Here is a 23842-nt window from a genome sequence, read left to right on the forward strand (position 1 = left end):
ATATTTCTGATGCATGCTCAGATGATTTTCTTGGGAGGATATTTAAAAATGCAGAGTTATGATAAACTGTTGAGGGTTGGATACACAAATCAAGGTTTGCTGGCACACAGAGGTGAGCAGCTGAGCTGAGCACAACATCAGAAAATATTATGTACAGTTTACATGATGCACATCAGCCAACAAGAGACGGATGTGTTTTTGTTTCGGCCATCTCAATAACATCATAACAACAACATAGTAACATTTGTTCTGTCCAGGCAACAAAGCACACGACCTCACTTCCTTCTCCCTCAACAAGACATGCCCCCTTCTGGGGGAAAGTAGACCCTGTCAGTTGAATGAGAGTCAGTAAGTGTTACACATTATATTTCAAATTCATTGTTATCACAATATTGCAGTTCTCCAATTTTGTCCCTACTGTCCTTAGACAGCTCTTTGGTTTTGCCCATGGTGGAAAGGCTGGAGTCTGATTAACTGAGAGTGTGGCAGGGATTCAGTTCAAGCAGGTGCATTTAATAAAGGTAATTAGTGGAGATCTGTGAGGGGGACAGAATTCTTGCTGGTGAGTAGGTCGTCTAACACTTATTTAATGAAATGTAATGCAAATTATTTAAGAAATTAGATTTTTTTTTTTAGATTGTCTCATTGAAGTCTAACCACAAAAGAAATTGACCTCTCCATTCTTTGTAAGCGGGAAAACTTGAAAAGTAGACGGTGCGTCACGTGTTTTCCCAATTGTACTAACAAAGCTTTGCTTCATCTATTAATCAGTGCAACAGCACAAACTTGTTACCAAAATATTGTTCAAAACATGCTGATGTCTTATTTTAACTTGATTGTAGCACCACTTTTTTTTTTTTTTGCTCCTCCACTGCAGCACACATATTATCACAAAATATATTAATGTGACACGCTGTACTCGCCCTGAACCAAATGAGGAAACGAAAAATGGTTACTTTCTTATTTGGAAAGGCAAAATATCTGCCCCATATGGGTCTCCTCACACACAATAGGGGAAAAGTGGTGCTGGACAGTTTAAATTTATGGCTGAGATGAAAGGCTTTTCTCTCAAGAGAAAGGATATTTAGATCCATGCTTGGCCTGAACACCACTGGTTTGAGATTTATGATTTGGCAGAAGAATTTTGACCTATTGCATACACATTTTTAGTATGTGCTGTCATAAATTATGTCATTGGTTATATTCCCATTTGTTCTCTCAGAAATTTAACAGCCGATTGTCTTTTCCAAAAAAAAGGGATTTTGTTGGTTTTATTGTTGTAATAGTCACAACAACTCAGGATAAACATCAGCTTCAAAAAGTATAAACTCCCCCCGAGGTTCATCTAAATCTGAAAGCTGTAAAATCGACTGTTTCAAGAATTAAATGAAAATATGTTAAACTTTATATTTGCTCAGAGACTTTTGAACCTTTTTGTCTTTGCAGTATAAATTTTTTTTAAAAAACGCTTGTTATAGAAGAACAGCCAGATGTCCAGCGGCTTATTGGCTGCCTTAACCCACATCAAAACCTTTCAGAACACATGTGGTTCGCCACTAAAATCTCTGTTTGCTAAATTATAGTATATAGAAAGTGCTATTTAGTCACTATATTTAACCTTACACGAGTTAGTGTGGCATATCAACAATCAGAGCCATACCATGTTCACCTCCGTGCTGTTTTCCGAAAAGGGACTGGAGAAATACCTATCAAAATAAAATGAGAGACGCTTCACTTTCTTACAGTCTAAGTTGTTAAAGTTTAGCTTTGTTCTAATCCTTCAGTAAAAAAATGCTGTGAGAATATAATCTCACCCTAACACAACAGAATGCATGAAATTATGGTCAGTCTGACCATTTCTGAAGTGCCGTATTTAACTATTTTTGGAACTATATATGAAATAAATAAATTACTTGTAATACAAACCTTTACTTTAACTTGTTTACATGTTGCAATGGGCTGTTTACCATTTGTATAAATGTCATCTTCAGGCATAAAGTGACCAATGAACATGTACCTTAATTTCCAAGGTTGGCTTAATTGTGAAAACAGAAAATTGTCAGCAAAACAGAAAAAGAAAACAACTTAACCCCCCCCCCCCTTTAATTTAACCTATTTCTTTTAATGCAAAGGGTTTTGAAATGCCATCATATACAGTACAGACCAAAAGTTTGGACACACAGTTGTGTCCAAACCTTTGGTCTGTACTGTACGTTTAATTCACTAAACATAAAACAATCTTAAAAAGCAGCGGACAAGAACATTATTTCTAAAATCACTAGGTTTTACATAAAACATGGTGATGACTACATAGTTTTTTATATATTAATACTATGTCTTTTCTCCCGTATGTTTTTGCAGTATAATTTCAGTATTGACCTGAGGGTGGCGCTGCAGCGTCTGATGTTGCGTCAAACTATGTAATCACAAAATCTGACCTGCTCAAGTTCAGGACAGCAATGCAACTGACACATATGGGGGGGAAAAATGATAATAATAATAATAGTTAGTAAATGGTTGATTTGCAGTATTGAGAAAGCGACAGTCTTGTTTTTGTTTGTTTGTTTTTGCTATGACTTGTTGAATTTTGTCCCATCAGGCATAATTTATTGTTCATTTTCTGCTCACCTAAAGGGGCGGTTATCTGTGGTAAATGTTATCCTCATGTACACTCCCCTCATTCACTGACTCAGTAACTTTATTTAGTATGTAGTCCAGTGGGCGGGACTCTGAGTGTGGACGCACACTGGCAGCTGCTCATCCAGCCTCTCTGTGTGCCTCTCTGTCAGGCTGGCTGCGGACTGGACCCCGGCGCTGGTCAGCCTCACCAAGCTGTAACATGTCAGGTGTGCGGACTGGACCTCAGATTTAAGAGGAATATCGCACGTCAAGCCCGGCGGGCGCTGCCGTTTTATCTCTTCGGCAGGGCATTTGGATTGTAAGGAAGTCGGTTTCTTGTTTTTCGTCCGTAGAGGCACACTTTTTCCCGCTGTCTTCTGGATTCAGCGTTTTGCCGGGCAGAAGGAGGCAGGTAGGTGTCTCCCATCTTCATAATGCCACTTTGACCAGTACCTGTTGTTATAAGTCTGGCTGGAGTTTAGCTGACGGCTCGAAAAGTACAAACTCATTGAAGGAATCTGGAATATTCTTTTCTTGGTGGTGGAAAATGACTCTGGCGTTGTGGATAAATAAATTTATTGAACATTTATTGAACTGAGCGTATATACGCTGCCCGCCGTCGTAGACGAGGTGATTAAATCACAGTTAAGGTTGCTGGCTACGTAACAGTTTGGTTGTTGCTATTTTCCCCCCTTGTATTTATAAAATACAAACGCAGTTATTGGTTAAGTTTGACTTATTCCGTTGGTGGTGTTAATTTAATATAGAAAACTGAGTGTGTTTTTTTTTTTCCACTTATTAGCAGTGATTGAGGCTGATTTGATTTAAAGGCCTGACCCCGTTACAGAAGTGTTGTGGCTGCTGTATAATGAAGCTTAGTGGGCTGTTGGTTGTCACAGCCATCTGGAAACCTGCTGTTGCTCTTGGCCACACTTAGGCTTATTACTGCCTCCAGTACCTAAATCTAAAAGAATAAATGACTAAATAAATAAATAAATAACATTTAATTTTTGCCGTATGCAAAGTGCGTCTGATGTTGCTAATAGTAATTATGAAACAAATAACAGTAACAAATATAATTAATAAATTAGTGGTATTATTTATGATAATTTTGTGCTGCATACTTATTTCGACAATGATGAAGGTTAATTTTGATTAAAGTCTCTTTTTATGAGCCACTTAGTCCCAAAAAATGGAGAACATGCAACAAATAACATAAAGTAATACCTAAGTAAAATCGAAATAAGTGCTGCATATTCAGGATATGATTGTGAACAGCAGTATTCAAACCAGAAACAATTAAATTGACTGTATCATCTCTCCTGTTGTTTAGTTAAAATATGATGAAATTTTCCCTTTTGTACGGTGCATTAATTCAGGAAATAAATCAGTTCTTTTTTCATAACCTTTTTGCCTTTTGATTGCAGTGTGAATTTCTTCTGTTGTACATTTTGAGTTTGCATTAAATTTTTATTGACGATTGCTTTTTGCCTTTTGCGTAAATACTTATTTGCTTATTTATTCCTTTTGACCAACCTTCATTTGGTTAATTACTACTTTATTTTTAGCTACACTTGCATGTGAAAATGTATGCAGCTTTATTTTTATTGTTGTATTTTGGTTGTAAAGCAACTTCAACTGCATGCCTGTTAGAGTGGAGCAAAACAAATAAAAATTAATTAACTGGTTGATTAATTAACTGGTAAGAGTTAGAATTGTACCAGTCCAGATTTGTTTTCAATTTCTTTGAAGTCTGAAGTCTTTTAACCATTCAGATTTATTTTTTTCTGAAGGACTGAATCAGATAAAGGAGAAACATATTTGCAGCAGGTTGTTTCATAGATACACTAACTTTGAAAATATAGGAATTACCAGATTATCAGCTTTGAAGGATATATCCAAAACCTTTGTTTGATTTTTCTTAAATAGAAAATAAAAGCATGCCAGAATGCATGCTGCTGCTTGATCTGTCTACTGACAGAAAATGCTGGACGTTCGTACTTGTGATGCACTTGATGTATTAAAACAAAAATTACAAAAACATAATTTCACTCTTCGACTTACTGATCATTAAAAAGAAATGTTTTTCAGCTTCTGAGCTCCCTATGACTGACTGATACATATTTTGTAACAGGTCATTTAGTTGACCTGAGGAAATGAAAAGCTGCTCCAGTGAATCAGTTTTCAGAAACTGCTGTTAAATTCAGTCCAGTTTGAATGTTATGATGGGTCTCCATGTTGAAGCCATCTTCTTTTACTGGTTTTCTACCTTAATATACCCAGATTGCCTCAGCAGACATGAATAGTGATGAGGATGTATGCTGACAGCTGAGTAGGGCAGGACGAGCTGCTCCATGACTGACTGAACTGGGGTGTTCATGGCACCATATGCTCCGGTTTACATCATGCTGCTTAACATTTGGGCCAGCCTCATGACTCATACTATCTCTCTCGCTTCTCACCGATTTAACATTTTTTTTTTAGTCTTGTTACTAAATAGGTCGATCTGAATTTACATAGATTAGGTGAAATCGTACTTGGGCGCGTAGAGTTGTTTATAAGGAGACAGATGCAGTGCTGCCTGCATATCAACTGTGCTCCTTACCTTAGAAAGTACCTGGTATAAAAAAACAGTTTCACAATATTTTACACATAAATATCAACTAATTGCTTTCATTTATCTAAGAAAAGCAAGAAAATGGTTTAATATATAAATTAGAAAAAAAACATACTTTTGTTATCTCTAGGATTTATGTGTTGTTATTTCGGTTGGGGTTGCAAGACTTTAAGAAAACATGCTATTGTGATGCTACTATTGAGCAGGGTTTCCCCCAGAAAACTTGCTAAGCTCGGTGGCTGGGCGCTAGGGCAGTCATTCATCCAGTGGCCCGTCGTGTTTTTGAGTTAAAAAATGTTTGAAGTTGACAGTAAATTTTAAAATATCACTTGATAATTATGTGATATTATTTGAGAGATTGGAAGATTGATACCTGATCATAAACTATAAAGCCTTAAAAAATGCTAACATTTTAAAAAGACTTAAAAAAATAAACAATGCTTAGCCTGGTGGGGGCACAAGTACAGCCTGGTGGTCTACCAGGCTTAAAATACACTGGGGGAAACCCTGGTTGGGTGTTGTGATAATAACATTGGTTGGGGTCAAACCACAATTAATTTTTTTCCCCCTTTTCCATCTTTATGATGTTTCTGCCCGCTATATGTTTTAATATTTTATTCAGAAACATTGTAGGTGTGTACATCAAGTGCAGTGAAAGTCTATCTGAGTTTGACATGAAAGGTGAGAATGAATAGGATTTAAAGAAAATACCACACTAAAAATGACATTTAAGTAATTTTTTCCCTATAGCTGTATTGCATACACTGATATTCTACTGATGATTATGATTCAGTGCATCATGGAGCTCTACATTACAGCAAGAATATCGAATAAAGATAAAAACTACTGACTTTAGAAGCAGCTTTTACACCAACTTGCTTATTGGCCAGAATAATACATCTAACATTTGAATTAGCGTAAGAAAAATGAGCCATGGTTTGCTTTAGTTTTTACACCATGACTGTTAGTACTTTTTAAAAAAATGTTTTATTTACTTTGTTTACAAAGATCTATCTAAACAGTTTGGGAAAAATTCTTCTTTCAGCCAGTTGACTTGCAGTGTGCAGCAGCAGGTATGGGAAGGGCAGCACTCCTCTACTCTTTGTAAGCAAAGCACACCTGAAACCCAGTTTAAAGCTGTATGCTTTTAAAACCTTTGGATGCGTTAATACTGGTAACCAGCCCAAGTGCAGACGTGTGTTAGCTGCAAACATTCAGCATGTTAGCCTTTGTATTTCTTGTGAGGATTGGACTATAAACCCACAAACACAAGGGTCCCTGTGGGGTATATCACCTGATGCACTCAGTGAGACAGGATCGTACGAATATGCTCTGTTCTGGTTGTACTAAGAAATTGTTCACATCAAGACAGCCTGTCCATTTTGTCCTTTTTTTTGACTACATCAGCTATTTAGTCACACATTTTGCTTTGATAAAGTGTAACTCTTTAAACTCCCCTCTTTCCTGATGTTCAACGTTACAGTGTGGTTGTCTCCGCCGCTAGACTAAACAATGAAAGACGTTTATGGAAAATGTCTTTTTCAGATTCATTGAGCTGACAAACGATGTCTTATTTTTGCTTCTGCAGTGCTGACTCTAGATTTTTGCTCATTCTCCCCTAAAACTCGGCAGTGGTGAAGGTTAGTTAACTGATGACACACGGCTTCGTCTCTGATGTTACTGAGCATGTTGTGAGGAAAGTAGGTTACTGGGCCATGTCCTGCAAGCTTAAACTGAATGCTAGTCTGAATATTGCTAGAGCTGCTTAGTGTGACCAGGCATGCACAAATGGTGCAGTCCTACGCAGCAGCAAACGGGATCCACTCCCCGCGCTGTCTCTTTAAGAAAACAGAGCACCGCTCCACATAGAATGAATGTTGAATGTTCAGCCTTCGCTGATTGATCTCAAAGCCGCACAAAACCGAGTGAAATCTGACAACAGGTTGACAAACGGCACAGGTTGCGAATTATGCAAAACTGCTTTAACGTCAGCGTTCTCACGTGAACAATATTGTGGACTTCTTTAAACGTTTAGCTCTGCAAATCTGAGCAGAAAGATGTAAAAAAATATATTCACATTGAATACAATTTGTTTTAGTAAAGGAAGCTTTACTATAAATCCTGCACTTTGGATTTTTTTCTGTATTTTGAAGCTGTCTTCAAACCACATTTTATGGTTTTATTAAGATCAAGGTTTCCCCAGAAAACTTGCTAAGCCTGGTGGTTGGGTGCTAGGGCTGTCATTCATTCAGCAGCCTGCCGTGTTTTTGAGTTTAAAAATGTTTAAAGTTAACAGGAAATTTGAAAATATCACTTGATAATTATGTGTTTTTGGAAGATTAATGCTTGAATACTGACTATAAAGTCTTAAAAAATGCAAACTTTAAAAAAAAAACTAAAATAAATAAGCAATTCTTAGCATGGTGGGGGCCCAAGTAAAGTCTGGTGGCCCTTCAGGCTTATAATACACGGGAAACCCTGAAGATTCACAGATTTCTCCTTGAAATGGATAGTTTACTTTTCTCTTTATCTACCTTACTGTGAACAGTCATATTTTCTAACTTATTGCTTGGTTTCAAACACTTTTTGCCTGGTTGATGAAGATGAGGCTTTTTTTTCTTTAGAACAAACCTTTCTCCAAACAAACAGGCAGGACACAACTAAAATAATGTCTTTATTTTAAGTTTGAGAAGAGATGTATTTAAATTTTAAAAGCTTGATCCAATGACCCCAAATTGTCTTTATTTCAGGGCAAAGATGAATCCCAAAGTAAAGCCTACTTGTTTAACTTTGTAGGGCATTGAATACATTCAGCTACAAAAATACAGTTTTCATTGTGTTTGTGGATAATAACTTATTGAGTTTGCTCAGTTATATTGAAATAAGCCATTTTTATTCTCAATCCAAATATTTAAAATGTCTGTAGACAAATTTGCCTTTCCTGATCTGTATTTACTAGTCCTGAATTGGCTGGTTGAATGATTTCCTCTGAAGCTTAATTTTATTGAAGTCAGTCACAGGCTGAATTCTTTCTGCTTTCTTCCTAATCATATCAGTCTTTTCTTTGGCCTTTGTGTTTTCGTTTCTCAGAGTAAGGGAGCGCAACTGTTGCTTTGGTGCAGACGGACATTAAAAACAGATTTTTCTGCAGCTTGGAAATAACAGTCATATAAGCTGTGCTAAAAAAATACGCACAAATGTAGGGATAATCACCAATAAAAGTTGTTTTTTTTACATACTCAAAAACCACACTAATGTCGTCTTTGAAGTGTTGTGATGTGCTTTGTTTGGCATCAGTCAACAGATACAGGTCCAATTCTACTTGACATGTTATTGGCTGGCATTTACAAAGCACTCAATCCAGGAGCACCATTCATTTTTTATGGTGCTCATTGGCTGTACCCCAATGAGCAGACCTAAGAAAGATTGTAGGTGTTGGCCTCTGTTGTTGTGCTAAGTTTGTTCACATTGTGGGTATTAATTCATATTGTGGCATATTTGGTGTCAAAACTATTAGGCTGTTGTAAGCATTCTTAAAGGGGGTCTAACATGACCCCTGACCCTCATGAATACCAGCGGTTCACAGTGTTTTGTGATCAAAATTAAAAAAAACAAACATTTTAATGTCTATTCTGATGTCCACAGATGTATTTCTCGTGGTATTTTAATAGCTATTCATTAGCAATAACAACACAGCTTTGTGGATTTCACCTGCTGGATTTTACATTCTTGCTTAAATGTTTACATTTAGTTACGTAGTTATGTAATTTGGTAGTAATGTGACTCTACCTGCCGTCTGAACTCATAGCTACCTTAGCTGACCTGAAAAAATGTCGCCTTCTGCCTTACATGATGACACCAGAGTCATGTGTGCAGAAGTCTGTTTTTGGTAGATATGATCAGAAATCAAGAACCATTTACAACAGAACAGCAAACAAGTGCAAAACGTATTCATAAAATATGTGATAAATCATGTCAAGTGAATACGACTTATTTTGCTGTAAAGTGTTGTTAGAAGCTTTAACCATGTTCGCTGCTCTGACTGTGAGAGCTAGGTTCTCCAACGCAGCGCTACATGTCTTTGCTTCTTGATGAAAAGGCCCTTAGGAAGGTTTTGTGTCACCGACATGCTGAAAAACAGAAGATGCTACCATAAACCAGATGGCATAGCATGTTGCTGCTGAGTGCCGTGGCAACCTTGTTCAAGTGTTGCCTCAAATTCTGACATAACGGCTCCTCTTCAGTTGCTTCACAGTCGGAACCACACATACTGAGACCATCTGTTCGCCCCTTTTTTTTTTCTTTTCATTTTACATAAACACTCAGACTAGAAGCAGAAAACAGGAGATTTGGACCTGTTGACAGGAGTTCCATGAGTTTTTCATTATGCTTCCAGATGATACTGGCCTAAAGTTGTAATGGTTTCCTTGAGTAATATACCTCTTCCCAGTCTCTCTTACTTGGGAATCATTTGATGCTCCATTTGATCAGAACTTGTAGAAACTTGCACTTTATGCTGACTCTCACACTCTTTATTAGACGTCATCACTTCCTGCCTAATTAGGATGACAAGAAATACAGAAGTGTGCATAAGTTATTTGTTTTGTTTAGTCTGTATCAACTTTAAAAAAAAAAAAAGAAAATCCTGTGACTTAGTGAGGTTCAAACTTATTGCTGGTGCTACAGTAATACTCATAATAAATCAATGGAGAATTTGATTTAAAAGATTTTATTATTTTAACGGATAAAATGCTGCTGGTCTCTTTTGATATTTTAATACTTTTATTGGTAGAATGTATGTATATTTCTCCCCACACACTCCCATTTCTCTATGTGGAAGAGAACTACAAACAAATCTGGATTTACTTGCTCTAAAACACACGTTCTGTTTATTTTGCAGCCTGAATCATTTTGATTCTTATACAGCAATGTTCAAGAGAACAATCTCCCTTTTCTTCTTGTGCTACATTTAGACTAATGCTAAAAGCCTGTGAGCATTTGTTGCTGGAAGGTTTATTTTTTCTCTGTAGACTTTGGCAAGATCCTTAAAGATAAAGCTCTGGTAATCATTTTAAAATGGAAAAAGGACAAAGAAATCTAGTTATAAACATTAAAAAGCTTATTGAAATTACTTATGTAGTAATAACCCAGGTTTGAGGGGTTTTTGTGTAGATACTTTTGCAAAAACAGACAAATACTTTTAATTTCTAAGACTATTTTCTCTAGTAGAACGCAATGAAAGCACCATTGTTTACAACTACTAATGTTTTTTATGTACTGGTGAGCTTTTTATTCCATTTTTTTTTATTTTGCATGTCTGCTTTAGTGTTTCAATCAAAGTCAGCTGTTTAATCTCACTTTATCTCCAAAAAAATTCAGGATTTATTTCAGTTTTTGTACCATCCAGGTGTGGCCTTTCTTTTTCAAAAACTTAGCTTTAAGCCGATTCTTTTGTGACCAGCACCGTTTTCTGTGTGTGGATTATGGTCACACTGTGAAGTCCTAAAGCCTTAGAAATGATCATTTTCTTTTTGTCTGTGGATTTTTGTTTTTAAATTGGTGCAGGACAGTTTGAAGCCCCCACTTCCCCTCAATAACTGAAATCATTATTAAACCCAGGAATCTGTATTTACTTAGATCAAAATTGTCTGACTTCCATAAATATCTTGACTGAAATTATGAATTCAGCTGAGAAACAATGTGATTTATTTATTTTTTGCATCAAATTAAATTCCAAAGAGAAGGAGACAGAGATGGTAATTGTTAGCTTCAAATAAGGACATTTCCTCTCGCTCCACGCCGCGCTGCGCTGCTCCTCCTTTGTGGAACGCTCTGTTTCCTTTGGCCACTGGAACTATGTTGCACATGACTCCTGAGACTATGGCAGGCATTCATATCACTCTCTTTAACCTTGCAGTCATGACAGACAAAATGTTTAGCCCAGGTTATATAACTGCCTCTGCAGACGTCATCATCCTCTGCTGCTGCTGCTGCTGATCTCTTGCGCCAGAACACACAGTAATTGTCGTCAGCAGCTCCTTGCTCAGACACACTGCAGGGTGATTCAGATAATTATCTTTCTAAATGTAATTGTTTAAAATTCCTGGGGCTTAGAGCAGTCACGTTATATCGGTTTCTTTCTTCTTTTCTTTTTTTTTTTCCCAAATTTGAAGCTTGGCATCAAATGGCATTGAGGTAATAGCCAGCAACCGCTGTTAAACAGTTAAGATAATTAGAAGATTACAAAAGAGAATGCTTTTAATTGCAGGCAGAATTATCATAACCACCCCTATTTGAATGTTTCCTTTGCTCTGATTTGTATTTTTCTTATTGACCGTAAGCTGCTACGACAGGAAGTTAGTTATTTGAATTGGGAGTGGCTTCAGTATGCGTTAAAATACCTCAACAATATATGTGGGCCTGGCCCCGTGTGTGTGCGTGTGTGTGTGACCTAGATTTGAATCAGATCTTCGGTACAGGGTGTTGTCTGTGTATGTGCATTACAATGCTGTTTGTTTTTGAGGAGTCAAATAGACAAAATGACCATGTCAGACCATATGAAAGGATCACTCCCACACAGTTAAGTCATCTGCAATCTGTCATGTCAACAGACAAAAGCTCAGTGATGGGTAGTAATCCTTTCCATGACTGTGATTCTTTTTACGCTCATTAAACGTCAGAGAGAGTTGTATTACAATTTGCTGTTATACTTAACCTTAGAGACTCGGGTTTCACTTCTGAAGACTGATTTGAGATTCATGTATTTCAGTATCAAATACCAGGACATAGTATATATAAATACTAATTCACATTTAAAGTGGTGTACAAGTTCATAGTACTGTAAAAAAATAAAATAGCAGCTGCAGTTTTTCAACACCTTTCTTTTTGCCACTAATCAAATATGCACATACATTGTTTTTTTAGAAGCTGCACAATTGCAGTTTTCACAATTGTGTGAAAGCTACAGCACTCTCTATAGCTACTTGTTATTATTATACCTCATAAACATGTGTACAAAACTCTTAAATATATTGTTGTTTTGGAAACATGGGTCCTCGTCGGCTCCTCTGGTGCTGTGGTTTTCAGCCACGAAAAGACGGAGCGATTATGTGTCCTGGCTGGAATCCTGAGTGATTCCAGGATCGAACGGGATTGTGGGCTTCGGGGCCTTGGAACTGATCCAATCTTATGTGTTGAGGTAAGAGCTGAATCAAAAAGATAAGCTTTCTATTTACCGGCCCATCAATGTCTTACCTTTGATTATGGTCATGAGTTGTGACCAAAAAAGTGTTTATAGTCCAAAAAGTGGCAGGAGCTCCTAGTTTTGATGCATTTATGAATAAGGAGAGAAGATTTTTCAGCGTTTTGCAATGTCAATGCTTTTGAACGATTGAAAATTGGTTGATTCTTATCTCTGAGTGATTGATTGGTGCATCTGTAGGGATTATTTCTGCAAAATATAGAAAATACATTAATGTGTAGCTGTGAACTTTGTCAGCAAATCCTGAAATTAAATTCTCATTTAATCTTAGATCTAAAAAACCGTTATTTGTAGATAACCAAATAATAAAAAGAATAGCCATATGGCAAAAACAAAATCTCAAAGCTTCTGATTTTTTTCACTTCTCTAAGATAGAATAATTTGTTTTGTATTTTTTAAATGCTGCTTCTCGTTCTGTTCGGAGAAACCTGAATCGTAATGGGAGAGAGAGTTTGTGTGTTTGGTTGGAAAAGCTTTGGAAAAGTGGACGGCTGTGTTTCATAACAAGGAAAATTAAACAGCAATAGATAGGAATGGAGACATAAGGTAATTTTTTCCATCGTCTCCTTGCTAGAGGGCTGTTGGGAGTTCACCGGAGAATCTGAGAATAACTGGGTGACTTGCTATGGTTTCACAAACACTCACAGATGATTCCACAACTTTGACGTTATTCTGCCTGTTAGCTCACACTGTTTCCTTTTATTGGAAATGATACGTGGTACTCTTCCACTGGCAGGAATTTAATCAAAGATATAATCTGCAATGTTTTTCTAAAGGCTGCAGTGAGTAGAGAAAACGCTGCATTGCCCTTTCCACTCATGTCCTAGAATCGTGACCTACATATCTGCTCAAACAGTGCCTTTATTTAACAGGGAAAATGAAAACTCCTATGATTTGAAGTGTTTTTTTTAGTTTTTTTTATGAAGGCGTCCTGGTGAGTAAAGACACAAACCCATTGTACACAATAAAATCCTCAAAAACCAAACGCTTAAATGATCCGTAACAACATTTACTGGAATGGTCAATCATAACATTAACAACCAGCGATATCTTGCCTGCAATATAGTCATAAAATTTGCTTTAGTTTTGTTAGTGAGTGTGGCCCTTTAAGAATCAGGAGCTAGGTAATTACTTTTTTCCTCCCCACCAAGCAGTAGCAGCAGACAAAAACAGGCTGGAATAATTTTGGTAATTCATCTAGAATTGTCGAAAGAATATAATTTTGAGGAAATTTAAGAGTGCCCTCCACCTGGTGAAAGGATGTTTGTTTTATGGGTCTACTTGAAAGGATGTGGCCACCCACAGTGGCTCTGTGTGCCATGCGGTAAATGTGTAATTAAACAGCTTTTTTGGGGGGGTAGAGCATCACCGGAGAGTAAACATGGGATCTGCCAAAGAAATCTGCACAACCAAAGAGAACAGAATTATTGGCACAGCTGGTATATAGCGATATAAAAAACTTAAAGTTAAGCCTTCTCTTATTGCAGTGGCTGGATCAAACACCAAACAGTCTAGAAGAGTCCAACCTTTAATTTGAGTACTTAAAGATGATTGGGTGTCTGGTGATGAACCATTGTTTAATGCTTTGGATAAATGTCCTGTAGAGACATTAAAGAAATAATCTTGTAAACCACATCCATTTGAATTGTAAGAACAAGTTTTCTTATTCGTAGTCTCACATGTTTTTTGTCATCAGAGCTTTTTGAGTTAGCATTACATTTTTATCACTTAACAGTGGACATTAATGCTTACATGTTCTTTTATTCCACCTGGAGTGTTTTTTTTTTCTTTTTACTAAAATGCTCACTTTTAAACCGCTTTCACAAAACTCATCAAGAGTTTTTCCTATAAAAGTCCCACTGAGAAAGAATAAATCACTCGACTTTAGGCGAGTATAATTTTTTAAGATAGAAGTTAAAAATTGAAGAAAACTGAAAAGATATCACACAACGTTAATATATTTAACATTTCAGGAGTATTTCATATGTTGTTTTTCACCCTGTTTATTTCTGTTGCAACTTCTAACATTATTTTTAAAAGCTCATGTGTGGTAAATCACTCATTTTTGTGAATAATGATGTTACACTCTCAGACTTGCTGGTCTCTATTAATGAACATCCTTGAAGCGCTTCTGTGCCAAAAGTTATTTTGATAAACAAGTTATTTTCCCATAAACTGAATGAATGTGCTCAAATTAAAAGTTAGATTTCAACATTTTCAGTGTTCAATTTTGCTTCAGCAGTAGAAGGTCAATTTAATTTAAGGCCTTTACATCATTTCCAAGGCTGCTAACAAATATTTTCACATGTAAGAGCTTGCAGTTTGTTGGAGGTGTTTTTACTTGACAGATGCCTCTAATAAGAAATTGTTTATTCACAAAACATGCATAATGGAAATCTGTTTTGTTCTTTCGTTATTAACAGCAGATTTGTGTTTTGAATGGAGCACAGACGGTGTGATAGTTGAGCTGTTATCAGTGGAAGATTACCCTGAAGCTGCTTCTTAGTTAAGACTGACAATACTTGAGGGATTGCGCTGCTGCGGCGATGCAATAATAATTAGTCGTGTTACTGATCAGTGCTTCTTGTGTTGGAAAATATAGCATACAAAGTCTCGGCTTTTATTTATCGGTGCTCCATTTATGAGACAGAGCAGACTGTAGTTCACTATCGGCTAGCTTGAACTGGACTAAAGAATGGTTACATAAAGGCAAAGGTTCCCTTTTTCTGTTTTTAAGTGGATTTCTTATTGGTCAATGCAGGGAGAGAATTGGCTTCTGATGTAATGTTCTTGTCCTTGTGGGAGAAGATATAGCTCAGTGGTTTGAAGCATGAAGTGTTCCCAGTTTTTCCACAGTGACGAAAGTAAAACATCAACATTGAACTTTACAGACTGTAAAAGAGAGAACATGAAACACTAAGCCTGTTTATAACCACGTCAGTTTCAGCACAGCGCGCTCCGTTGTTTGTTTGTTCTTAATATTATTTTGGGGAAAACCTTATAAGAGCTCGGAGTAACTCGGTGAGTTAAAGGTGTCAGATCACAGAGGCAGAAAGCTTTTTTTTTCTCCTGCCACCTCATTAACACTCAACAGAGAGGTAAATGAGTTTCTGAGCTATGGATGAAAAATCTCCTCGACCTGAAGAAAATGGAAACCAGCAGCTTGATGGACATGGCTGCTTTGGTTAGGAGAAAGTAGACACAGTGCATTGTTACCATGGGAACACAGAGTGAACAGCCGTGCCAGTCTAATTAATGACAGTCAGCGGTTCAGCTCAGGGGCCGCCGTGACATCATCAATACCAGCGCCGCAGATGTCGCTGGAGGCAATATGGCTTAATATCCCAGTAATTAAACAAATAATCCCCTTTTTCACTGCGGTAACTGCAAACAGTCTGGATGAAGGATTGTAAAAGACGCATGCACGAGGCAACAATGAGCATTTACTATCCGGCGATGCCTTCTTATGAGCAGAAAATGTCATCTCATTATCCAATAGCATGACCTACATAAAAGAGCAGAACTAATCTCTATGTAGGCGGACGGTGAATAATGCAGTGAAATGTGGGAGATCTTTATGAATCTTAGATGTCTCACACTTGTTGGTTGCTGGCACAGCAGCCAACCTTAATTAGGAATAAATCTATATCAACGCCCTGGCGCTGTTTACGTCCATAATGTAGTTGGGTAATGTTTCACCGCCTGCAGAAAGTTGTTGCAAAGTGTAAAAGGATTAAGGGATTTTTTTTTTAAAAACCCAGTAACTTTGTCTTTCAGATGGTGACCGCCACTGTAGTTTGTCATATTAGGAAGTAGCTGATCATTAGGATTGGACACAGATGGTAAAGTTATTCTGATGCACAACTCTTTATAAAATCTTTTTATATTTAGATTTGGAAAAGATCAGAGTTGTGAAACACATTGTGAAATACTGTGAAGTGAGATTCTCTTCCACTTTTGTCTGATTATTTAATATTAATTTCTGCCTTTACTGGATTCAACATACTGATACTGATAACCAAGTAATCAACAAAGTATTTGTTGATACCAATCTGATACTATATCAGATATTTCTTTACAATGCAGTGAATTAAACCAGCACGGATGATGTTTAAGTATATTTTAAATATCAATTAGCCTGCCTGGATGACGTATTCTGTTCAGTCAAAATTTTTGAATTTTAAATAACTAACTTTAGTTTACAAAGGGCATCTTGGGTTTAATGGTGTGTTCCCTTTGTGGCCAGAAAACAGATTTTCAAAGCTCTCAATTGCAAAATAAGCACAAAAACACTGTTTTCTAACTTGGAAATAGCGTGCTCTCAACTTCTAAGACAAAGCAATTTCTGTACACAAAGTTCCAGCATGAAAACATCCAAAAAGATAGAATAATTGAACATCAGATTTCAAAAATACTAGATATACGGAAAGTATGCTGTACAAATGTCAAAGCAGTGACCCAATCATTATTCGTGATGCAACATGGCGTCAATATGCACAATGTATCCAGCTCTTTCCTCTGGGTAAATATTTGTGCTACGTTTGGGCATCAAATGCTACGTACAGAGCACCAAACGTTCAGCCCAACAAGATCAGACAATTATATAAAGATGAAATCAGAAGTGATACAAATACTTCATTGATGTGACAGTAGACTACGTTTCACAGAAAATGTTACTGTTTATCTTATTTAAGTAAATTCTATTTTGAGATATTCCAAAATATGTGTTAAATTACACTATTAAGAGTGTCTTAAAAGTAAATTAACATTTCGGATTAGTTTTTTTTTAAGCAATTGGAAATAATAAACATTTTTAGAAGTTGTACATGATCTCTTAGAGATTTTCTACAAGAGATGTTCTTTCACAGAGTGGGTGTAGGGAAAAAGCTTGTTTCAGTATGAAAAATAAATAAATCCAGAGTAGTAATCACTTCAGGACCTTTTTTTAGAAGGTTGATAGTGGTGGATAAGGCTCCTTTATGACTGGCTTTGTGCTGATATGAAAACCATCTCGATTTAAATGTATGTAAACACATTGCTCAGTAGCTCTAGCGCTACTCCGGCCACTCCTTTCTTTTCAGTAAATACGCGAAAAGACCTATCCACACTTTAAACTAAAAGGTTTGGTGGCAAAGTCTGGAATATTTCTGCGCTCACTTGGTCTTCTTCTTTGGAACAGAACATCTGAGGACTGTGGTGCATTTATAAAACCATTTAAATTTATCTTTTACTTTGGTAGAAATAGATTTTTTTTTATGTCTAGGCTGAGTCATCGCAGTCTTTCAACAGATGCTTTTTGATTCTCTTTTTTTCTTTGTGCCACAAACACCGGCTTCTTTTGGGAGGGTACAAAGTAGAATTAGATATCTTACAATTATGTTTTATGTTGAAATCTGCTGTTTACCTACAAACAAAATATACGAGTCCGATTTGGCGTCTCCCATGGCTTTTGTGTCCTCATTGTTTATCGTGCCAGATTTTCAGGTCTGTAAGATATGTGAGAAACTAGAACAACTGGTTTCATTATACCTCTGTTTGTTTACATTTTATTGAGACTGATGGTCTTACCATGTGAATCTTTTCTTTATGTGTTTATCATTTAGCAAGAATAAATTTTGGCCCAGAACAATGCAGCAATAAATACATTTGAGAAAATTCAACAGAAAAAAAAAATTTAAATAACATCAGGAATGGTGTACTCACAGTGAATTATTTTAAACACAATCAGCACTATCAATAATTCAAGAGGCAATAGACCACAAAGATAGAATCATTCGTCAGATGGAGGTGGAACAATTAGAGAAAAAAGCAACATACTTTCACCGCAGCGCGGTTCCAACCCGACATCAGACTAATAAGACATCTGCAGTCTGAATCAGCTGAAGGGAAAATGTGAGTTCTTACATTACGACGGCTATTGACAGTAAAGGCATGCATATTTAGCGAAGCCTCAGCTGTGCGTGATGAAATCCTTCAACATCTGGAGAGAGACTTTAATCATGAAACATTAAATAATGAGGCCTGGCAGAGCCCGAAGCAGACACTAAATTTGCATGGCTGCTATTGTCCATTTCTATGAAGAAAAAAAAACACATTTTCTGTGTAGTTAAGCAATAGTTATAGTAAAGCCAGACTATTCCCTACAGCAATGCTGGGAGCAGCTTTTAAACCAAACCAAGAGCTGCTGGGCTTTATGTCCTGTTCTTCTTATTGATTGTAATGGGATACATTTCTTACTTGGTTGTATTTTACCAAGATGTTCCACTTTACTGAACAATTTAATGGTCAAACTAATATAAATAATTTGACCTACGGCATCAAATTATACTATTCTACAGCTTGAATAGTCCATGTATGTTTCTATGCTTTAATCTTTGCACTAAAGCAAGTTGCTATAAAATGTTGCTATTTTCTTCATTGCAAAACAATATTTTGAGTAGGATCAAATATTGTTTGATGGTATTCTGATGCAGTACAAATGTTATAGCCACAAACATCAATGAGATTTATTAGGATTTTTAGTAAATGGCCGACACAAACCTGTGTGTATCTGTGGATTGGGAGTCGTTTAAACATTTTTACCAACAAAAATCTACCAACAAAAGTCGTGTTACATTTTTGTGAGTATATGTTTAATTTCCCTTTGGGATCAATAAAGTATTTTTGAATTGAATTGAATAATTTCATCTGTTCAGTGAGTGCACATGTCTAATGACGTAGGAACTGTGTAAAACATGAGCAGAGATCTGTTTTGGAGTGAAAGGTTAATTTGCAATAAAATAGTTAGCATTATTGCACTGCCAATAGCATACATATCAGCAGTTCTCCACTGATTACATGAAGAAAATTGATTATTAGAAGTTATTTATTTATATCATGCAAATTATGCAGATAGGGAATATTAAGAACATCTGAAGCATTATAAACTACAACTCTCGGGCTGGTTAATGCAGTTATTATTATTCCTGTGCAGACAGTTCGAGGTAAGCCCCAATTACGCTGCAGCGTTAGAGGTCCCCGCAAATAGCATGACATGGATACTTTTAGCTCTGCTTCTTCACTAATCTCTCATAAGGCCTGGACAGTCAACCTGAAAATGTTTTAGAAGTTGAAATCTAAAAATTGGAATAAAATTATATTTCTACACTGTTCCTTGATAAGAGTATCGATAACCCTCTGAACGTTTGTTATTGTACAACCGCAAACTGTGCACTTCAGTTTATCTGGAGTTTAGACAGAAGTAACAAAAATAAAACTCTAGTGCAAACAACATCCATCAAAATTAATTTTACTGGTAAATACAGTTTATGTGACATTTCATTTCTAATTAAATGTAGATGCTTTATTAGATTAATAATAAACAAGCTTAACTAACTAATAGTTTTAAGACAGTATCCAAAAGGTCAGAAGATAAATACAAGCCACACTTTTCAGATTTTGATAGTAAGGGGTTTGGATACTTTTGCAAGGAGGCATGAAAATGCAATTCTACAGAAGATGTTTCCTCTTAAATACAATTTTCAGCAATACTTTAGCCAAAAAGACTAATTTAATGTATATTAACGAGAATATTCTTCCACTGTTGGAACTATTGTAACAATCACAGACATGAAAGTCTACATAAGCTTTTATCTCCTTCTCAAAGTAAACAGATTATCTGTAAGGTGATCTCTTTTGGTCTTTCTGAAAGGCCCTGGACCTTTGACTGCTCACTTGTGTAATCATTTCACAGAGGCAAAATATTTAAATCCAATAAGTCATGCAGCCTGCTGACCCACATTTGGGACTTCGTCAGAGGGAAAAGCAACCAGGAAGTTGTTAAAGCAGACACACACACACACACACACACACACACACACAGGAAGTGCACATGGGAAACAAAAGTTTTTAGCATATTGTTTTACTTTCTTTTTCAGGTTTTGATTTAGTCTGCCCTCACCCAAAACACACACACATATGCACACCATGATTGCCTCATAAAAAAATCAGGTAATAATGTCTTGCAAGAGGGAGGCAACATTTAGCCTCTAGATTGTTTTCCTACCTCAAAAGTCTATTTAAGGAGTCGCTTTGGCTACTTTATTTTTTTTTAAACACATAAAGTAAAATTTGAATTGATGCAGATTTTTCCCTCTAAATGAAACATACTCTTATACCCATGGCTCCCCTTAAGACTGCACCATTCAGTACAGTGCATCCGCACAGTCGCTGTAATGACATTAAGGTTGGTGTTATTTATGCATTAAGCACGCGTTGAAGATTGCAATCTGCCCTGCTGATGCCTGTCAGCGCAGTGTTCTTCCCTTCTTTCCTCCTTTCAGTCGCGCTGCACAACCTCTGCTTATGTACCGCTGTCGTCGTTAGCCGAGTATTGAGCTACCAGCTGACCTACTTTCTGTGCTCTCTCCCAGCCGCCCGGTCCTGTTTACAAGCCACAGCCAAGCCGAGGATGAGGAGTACTGTACCTGGGAAAACCGACGGATAAATCCAGCTGCTAGCTCGGAAAACACTAAAAAAAGAGGGGTAAAGTTAAAATAAGCCGAGAGTTGGGGTTTTTTTTCTTTCTTTTTTTTTTGGATAAGTGTGACAACAACGCAGGAAGGGACGCCGGTGCTTAATAACGACGCGTTAATAACTTGTTATGCAATTGAAGGCTTTCGGTGAATGAGCCGCTGCTAGTTGAGCTCGGCTGCTATGTTGTAGTTTAAAGAACAAAAATGACGAAGAGAAGCTCTTTATTTCTACCGGACACTCTTTCTTCAGGTATGTAAGCTTTAAGCCTTCAGTTTCACCCACCTCTGTCATACTTGCGCCTCTCCTTTACACTGTTTACATTATCACGAGTGGCCTCTTCCCAGATTAGAGGTGGGCGACCGCATGATTAGTCCTTGTTAATCATTTCCCGGGAAGCTAAACTGCACTCGTTCAGGGTTTTTAAAGTGTGGTAAGGAGGTTCGTTTTTTCCCGACATTTTCAGGGCGCTCCTGAACGCTCCGTACGTGTTGTGAGCTCTCCAAGTGCCCTGGTTTCAAGGTTGATATAACCATTTTTTTCCACGTTGTAACCCGCTTGACATCCATAGACAGACACAAATGGAGCTCAAGAAATTGCGAGAATACTAATGCGTTTTTAATAATTTCTCAAGGGGCTTTGGTGCGGTGGATTTGCAGGATTTCACAGTTTATTTGTGTATTAGTTCACTGTGAGATATTTTTCCACTGTTTGATGAATCAGTACGAGATTTTCAAAGCTTTGCAATGTTTTTTTTAAAAAAACATTTATTGTTTTTTAATCTCCGTTTTTAGTGTTGATCAGCTCAAACCGATTTCAGTCGCCAGTTACACTCCTCCACTATTTAATCGTGGGACTTTTACACATTTTGTCTCGTTACAAACACAAAGTAGCACATAGTTGTGGGATGAAAGAAAAGGAATACATCATTTTCAAAATTAGAAACTGAAATTTCATACCCATTCATAAGAAAAAAACCATTTGGATTTGTTGAAAGCAATCTGTGAACAGCAGTTTAAAAGTCTTGTGGTAGATTATCGTCTGGATTTAGAGCTGGACTTTGACTGAGTCGTTCTAACATATGAATTCACTTTGATCTAAACCAATCCATTGTAGCTCTGACTGTATTTTTAGGGTCATTATCCTGCTTGAAGGCGAACCTCTGACCTACTTTTATGTCTTTCGCAATGTCTAACAGGTTTTCTTTTGGGATTGCCCAGCATTTAGCTTAATCCATCTCCTCATCAACTCTGACCAGCTTCTCTTTTTGGTTGAAAGCGTCCCCACCGTATGATGCTGTCACCACCATGTTGTGAATGATTCACTGTGTTACTGTTCCACAAAATGTTCTGTCCCATGGAACATTTTTTCCTTGTGTCTCGGGATTTGATTTACATAGTAAGATGGCAAAATATACATAAAAAACATGAAGAGATTTTATAACAATTTCTACTTATCAAATATGTTTTACACAGCCTGCCCTGGCCTAGTTAGTGTTTATTAAGACACTTGATATTTCATTTTCATATGGTTTATTTTTATCATCTGGACTAGCTTTTATTTTTTCCTTTTCTTTAACTACTAAACGACTTGGATGGCGAATCTGCATGCTGTTGGCATCAAGATATTTGTTGAGTTTTCGTACCGTAAAACTATCTTGGAATATGCTTTAAATTATGTGACACCAGTGCCTTACATTTCTTCGCTAGTGATTAACTTATTAGCAGTTGATTGGGCCACCATTTACAACCTGCCACACTGCTGCTGGATTATTTTAAGGGAAGTATGTATCATTTATTGCCATTCTAGCTAGGTCATCTAGGTCTAGCAACCTAAAAACAATAAATACTGCAAAAACATTAACAACAAATGTACTCATTCCCATTACCATGAATGCTAACTCACCATAGATTCTGCTATTTTGTAATGATGAATAGGAAACAGTGACTTGACAGTGATAAATTTGTTGCCACTAAATTAAATGCACTCTGTAAGTTGTGCTCTGCCAATAAATATTGAATATACTCTGATCTATTAACCCAGGAATATAACAGCATACATTTTGTAATACTAATAAAACACAAACAAATCGCTTTCTTCATAGGCAAAGCTTCAGCACTAAAATTCTTTCTCTAATATCTTTAAATGGGCATTATTGAGAGATGTAGCAAAGTCTTTATTTTAATTTGTTAATTGGTGGATAAATTATAAGAATAAAAGCCTTCCTTGTTCTCATCTAATCTGATACAAATTAACAAAGTAGTTTTTTTCCCCTGTCTTTACAGACTAAAGATAAACTGCACAGAGCTGAATTACAGTGTAAACACCATCTGCGCTGAAGCTTTTCCAGCCACTGTGAGGTTAAAAAACTTGACATTTTTCCCCCACACTGTCATATATTCAAACCTTGTTACTTGTGACATCGAGCTTAGTGTGAAGTTGTTGTGGAACAGCTGAAATGTATTGGTTTTCAGTATGCAAATGTAAGACAAGTGTTGATCAAATCTGTACTTAATTACATGGGGCAGAAAATCCTTGAAGCTGCGATCCTGATTGGCTGGCGAAGACTTGACTTGCTGGATTCAGCCCAAACATTGATGTTAGACAGTTGTTTTGACTTTGGCAGCTACAGGAAATATCTTCTCCCAGCATCTCTCATCTGTGGCTTAATTATGCCAACTGCAGAGTATTGTTAGGTTTACAAATGGTTTCCATTACTGCCTGTTAGTATTACAGCTATGATCTATAATGTTATAATGTGAAACACTGATCTTGCTTTTAAAAGATGTCAGATGACAAACTGATGCCATTTTGCTTATTTACTCCTCTATTTT

General features: G+C 36.7%; 1 protein-coding gene across 3 annotated transcripts in view; it reads left to right on the top strand.

The window, feature by feature from the left end:
* Nucleotides 1-2757: 2757 nt before the first annotated feature.
* The window catches only part of npas2 (neuronal PAS domain protein 2), a 47050-nt gene continuing 25965 nt past the window's right edge, over nucleotides 2758-23842 (top strand). Inside the window, exon 1 of one of the 3 annotated variants that reach the window (XM_028031126.1) lies at nucleotides 2758-3031. The gene's annotated coding sequence lies outside the window, so the exon portion shown is untranslated. Of the gene's footprint in view, nucleotides 3032-20731; nucleotides 21261-23842 lie in introns of those variants that run through there. The other 2 variants (XM_028031125.1, XM_028031127.1) reach the window with 2 other exon arrangements.

This window comes from Xiphophorus couchianus, chromosome 11 (genome assembly GCF_001444195.1).
Source record: "Xiphophorus couchianus chromosome 11, X_couchianus-1.0, whole genome shotgun sequence".
Classification (NCBI taxonomy): Eukaryota; Metazoa; Chordata; class Actinopteri; order Cyprinodontiformes; family Poeciliidae; genus Xiphophorus; species Xiphophorus couchianus.